This window comes from Alligator mississippiensis, unplaced genomic scaffold (assembly GCF_030867095.1).
Source record: "Alligator mississippiensis isolate rAllMis1 unplaced genomic scaffold, rAllMis1 scaffold_20, whole genome shotgun sequence".
NCBI lineage: Eukaryota > Metazoa > Chordata > Crocodylia > Alligatoridae > Alligator > Alligator mississippiensis.
In genome coordinates this window covers 493615-498614 of record NW_026775405.1, presented here as the reverse complement: position 1 = coordinate 498614, position 5000 = coordinate 493615, and positions in this window count along the sequence as shown.

Here is a 5000-nt window from a genome sequence, read left to right as displayed (position 1 = left end):
CGCCGGCCTGCACGCCCGCCGTGCAGTCGACCGGGTCGAAGCCGGAATCGCGGCCGGGTTCCTGGAACTCTCGCCCGGCCTGCCCGCCCGGCCCGCCCCCCGGGCCGGGGCGCCAGTCGACATGGAGCCAAACTCGGTTTTGACCCCCTCCTGCAGCACGGTCCGGCCCCGGAGGTTCCTCCGTCCGACCTCCTGGAACCCAAGATGGGCATCCAGGGTCCCGAAATCCGTGTCCCCGAAAATCTCCGCGAACCTTTCCTGGCAATATTGTAGATGCGGCACCCGGCCCAGCCACCGGGGGCAACCGCCGAAAGTGTCCGCCCTCCTGGAGCGAAGGCCCGGGCAAGGCCCGTTTCAAAAACCTCATACGGACTTCCGGAGCCCGAGCCCCGGCGCCAGGTCGACCCAGGGCCGACCTCCCGGGCCCCAGAGAGGCTCGTCTCCGCCGCGGAAGCCGCCCGCCGCCCGCGCCGAAGGCCCCCGGGCCCGCCCGGCCTCCGGGCAGGGCACCGGGGAGAAGTAGGAATCGTGGCCGGGCTCCTGGAACTCCTGCCCGGCCTGCCCCGCGGAAGCATGCCGGGTTCTCCCGCCGCGCCGTGCAGGTTCTTCCGCCCCTCGCCGGGGTAGCCGGGCTCCAACCGCTGGGCCCCGCAGCGTGGAAGGGCCCCTGCGAGTCGCCCCCCGGCCTGCACGCCCGCCGTGCAGTCGACCGGGTCGAAGCCGGAATCGCGGCCGGGTTCCTGGAACTCTCGCCCGGCCTGCCCGCCCGGCCCGCCCCCCGGGCCGGGGCTCCAGTCGACATGGAGCCAAACTCGGTTTTGACCCCCTCCTGCAGCACGGTCCGGCCCCGGAGGTTCCTCCGTCCGACCTCCTGGAACCCAAGATGGGCATCTAGGGTCCCGAAATCCGTGTCCCCGAAAATCTCCGCGAACCTTTCCTGGCAATATTGTAGATGCGGCACCCGGCCCAGCCACCGGGGGCAACCGCCGAAAGTGTCCGCCCTCCTGGAGCGAAGGCCCGGGCAAGGCCCGTTTCAAAAACCTCATACGGACTTCCGGAGCCCGAGCCCCGGCGCCAGGTCGACCCAGGGCCGACCTCCCGGGCCCCAGAGAGGCTCGTCTCCGCCGCGGAAGCCGCCCGCCGCCCGCGCCGAAGGCCCCCGGGCCCGCCCGGCCTCCGGGCAGGGCACCGGGGAGAAGTAGGAATCGTGGCCGGGCTCCTGGAACTCCTGCCCGGCCTGCCACGCGGAAGCATGCCGGGTTCTCCCGCCGCGCCGTGCAGGTTCTTCCGCCCCTCGCCGGGGTAGCCGGGCTCCAACCGCTGGGCCCCGCAGCCTGGAAGGGCCCCTGCGAGTCGCCCCCCGGCCTGCACGCCCGCCGTGCAGTCGACCGGGTCGAAGCCGGAATCGCGGCCGGGTTCCTGGAACTCTCGCCCGGCCTGCCCGCCCGGCCCGCCCCCCGGGCCGGAGCTCCAGTCGACTTGGAGCCAAACTCGGTTTTGACCCCCTCCTGCAGCACGGTCCGGCCCCGGAGGTTCCTCCCTCCGACCTCCTGGAACCCAAGATGGGCATCTAGGGTCCCGAAATCCGTGTCCCCGAAAATCTCCGCGAACCTTTCCTGGCAATATTGTAGATGCGGCACCCGGCCCAGCCGCCGGGGGCAACCGCCGAAAGTGTCCGCCCTCCTGGAACGAAGGCCCGGGCAAGGCCCGTTTGAAAAACCTCATACGGACTTCCGGAGCCCGAGCCCCGGCGCCAGGTCGACCCAGGGCCGACCTCCCGGGCCCCAGAGAGGCTCGTCTCCGCCGCGGAAGCCGCCCGCCGCCCGCGGCGAAGGCCCCCGGGCCCGCCCGGCCTCCGGGCAGGGCACCGGGGAGAAGTAGGAATCGTGGACGGGCTCCTGGAACTCCTGCCCGGCCTGCCACGCGGAAGCATGCCGGGTTCTCCGGCCGCGCCGTGCAGGTTCTTCCGCCCCTCGCCGGGGTAGCCGGGCTCCAACCGCTGGGCCCCGCTGCCTGGAAGGGGCCCTGCGAGTCGCCGCCGGCCTGCACGCCCGCCGTGCAGTCGACCGGGTCGAAGCCGGAATCGCGGCCGGGTTCCTGGAACTCTCGCCCGGCCTGCCCGCCCGGCCCGCCCCCCGGGCCGGAGCGCCAGTCGACATGGAGCCAAACTCGGTTTTGACCCCCTCCTGCAGCACGGTCCGGCCCCGCAGGTTCGCCCGTCCGACCTCCTGGAACCCAAGATGGGCATCTAGGGTCCCGAAATCCGTGTCCCCGAAAATCTCCGCGAACCTTTCCTGGCAATATTGTAGATGCGGCACCCGGCCCAGCCACCGGGGGCAACCGCCGAAAGTGTCCGCCCTCCTGGAGCGAAGGCCCGGGCAAGGCCCGTTTGAAAAACCTCATACGGACTTCCGGAGCGCGAGCCCGGGCGCCAGGTCGACCCAGGGCCAACCTCCCGGGCCCCAGAGAGGCACGTCTCCGCCGCGGAAGCCGCCTGATGCCCGCGCCGAAGGCCCCCGGGCCCGCCCGGCCTCCGGGCAGGGCACCGGGGAGAAGTAGGAATCGTGGCCGGGCTCCTGGAACTCCTGCCCGGCCTGCCCCGCGGAAGCATGCCGGGTTCTCCCGCCGCGCCGTGCAGGTTCTTCCGCCCCTTCGCCGGGGTAGCCGGGCTCCAACCGCTGGGCCCCGCAGCCTGGAAGGGCCCCTGCGAGTCGCCCCCCGGCCTGCACGCCCGCCGTGCAGTCGACCGGGTCGAAGCCGGAATCGCGGCCGGGTTCCTGGAACTCTCGCCCGGCCTGCCCGCCCGGCCCGCCCCCCGGGCCGGAGCTCCAGTCGACATGGAGCCAAACTCGGTTTTGACCCCCTCCTGCAGCACGGTCCGGCCCCGGAGGTTCCTCCGTCCGACCTCCTGGAACCCAAGATGGGCATCTAGGGTCCCGAAATCCGTGTCCCCGAAAATCTCCGCGAACCTTTCCTGGCAATATTGTAGATGCGGCACCCGGCCCAGCCACCGGGGGCAACCGCCGAAAGTGTCCGCCCTCCTGGAGCGAAGGCCCGGGCAAGGCCCGTTTGAAAAACCTCATACGGACTTCCAGGGCCGGAGCCCCGGCGCCAGGTCGACCGCGGGCCTCCCTCCCGGGGCCCAGCACGGCTCGTCTCCCCCGCGGGAGCAGCCCGCTGCCCGCGCCGAAGGCCCCCGGACCCGCCCGGCCTCCGGGCAGGGCACCGGGGAGAAGTAGGAATCGCGGCCGGGCTCCTGGAACTCTCGCCCGGCCAAGCCGCTCGGCCCGCCCCTGGGCCGGAGCTCCAGTCGACATGGAGCCAAACTCGCGGTTGAACCTCTCCTGCAGCACGGTCCGGCCCCGGAGGTTCCTCCGTCCGACCTCCTGGAACCCAAGATGGGCATCTAGGGTCCCGAAAACCGTGTCCCCGAAAATCTCCGCGGACCTTTCCTGGCAATATTGTAGATGTGGCACCCGGCCCAGCCGCCGGGAGCAACCGCCGAAAGTGTCCGGCCTCCTGGAGCGAAGGCCCGGGCACGGCCCGTTTGAAAATCCTCATACGGACTTCCAGGGCCGGAGCTCGGGAGCCAGGTCGACCCCGGGCCTCCCTCCCGGGCGTTAGGGCGGCTCGTCTCCCCCGCGGGAGCAGCCCGCTGCCCGCGCCGAAGGCCCCCGGACCCGCCCGGCCTCCGGGCAGGGCACCGGGGAGAAGTAGGAATCGCGGCCGGGCTCCTGGAACTCTCGCCCGGCCAGGCCGCCCGGCCCGCCCCCCGGGCCGGAGCTCCAGTCGACATGGAGCCAAACTCGGGGTTGAACCTCTCCTGCAGCACGGTCCGGCCCCGGAGGTTCCTCCGTCCGGCCTCCTGGAACCCAAGATGGGCATCTAGGGTCCCGAAACCCGTGTCCTCGAAAATCTCCGCGAACCTTTCCTGGCAATATTGTAGATGCGGCACCCGGCCCAGCCGCCGGGGGCAACCGCCGAAAGTGTCCGCCCTCCTGGAGCGAAGACCCGGGCAAGGCCCGTTTGAAAAACCTCATACGGACTTCCGGAGCCCGAGCCCCGGCGGCAGGTCGACCCAGGGCCCACCTCCCGGGCCCCAGAGAGGCTCGTCTCCGCCGCGGAAGCCGCCTGCCGCCCGCGCCGAAGGCCCCCGGGCCCGCCCGGCCTCCGGGCAGGGCACCGGGGAGAAGCCGGAATCGCGGCCGGGCTCCTGGAACTCTCGCCGGGCAGGCCGCCCGGCCCGCCCCGGGGCCGGAGCTCCAGTCGACATGGAGCCAAACTCGGTTTTGACCCCCTCCTTCGGAACGGTCCGGCCCCGGAGGTTCCTCCGTCCGAGCTCCTGGAACCCAAGATGGGCATCTAGGGTCCCGAAACCCGTGTCCTCGAAAATCTCCGCGAACCTTTCCTGGCAATATTGTAGATGCGGCACCCGGCCCAGCCGCCGGGGGCAACCGCCGAAAGTGTCCGCCCTCCTGGAGCGAAGGCCCGGGCAAGGCCCGTTTGAAAAACCTCATACGGACTTCCGGAGCCCGAGCCCCGGCGCCAGGTCGACCCAGGGCCAACCTCCCGGGCCCCAGAGAGGCTCGTCTCCCCCGCGGGAGCAGCCCGCCGCCCGCGCCGAAGGCCCCCGGACCTGCCCGGCCTCCGGGCAGGGCACCGGGGAGAAGCCGGAATCGCGGCCGGGCTCCTGGAACTCTCGCCCGGCCCGCCCCTGGGCCGGAGCTCCAGTCGACATGGAGCCAAACCCGGGGTTGAGCCCCTCCTGCAGCACGGTCCGGTCCCGGAGGTACCCCTGCCCGACCTCCTGGAACCCAAGATGGGCAACTAGGGTCCCGAAAACCGTGTCCCCGAAAATCTCCGCGGACCTTTCCTGGCAATATTGTAGATGCGGCACCCGGCCCAGCCACCGGGGGCAACCGCCGAAAGTGTCCGCCCTCCTGGAGCGAAGGCCCGGGCACGGGCCGTTTGAAAAACCTCATCGGGACTTCCAGGGCCGG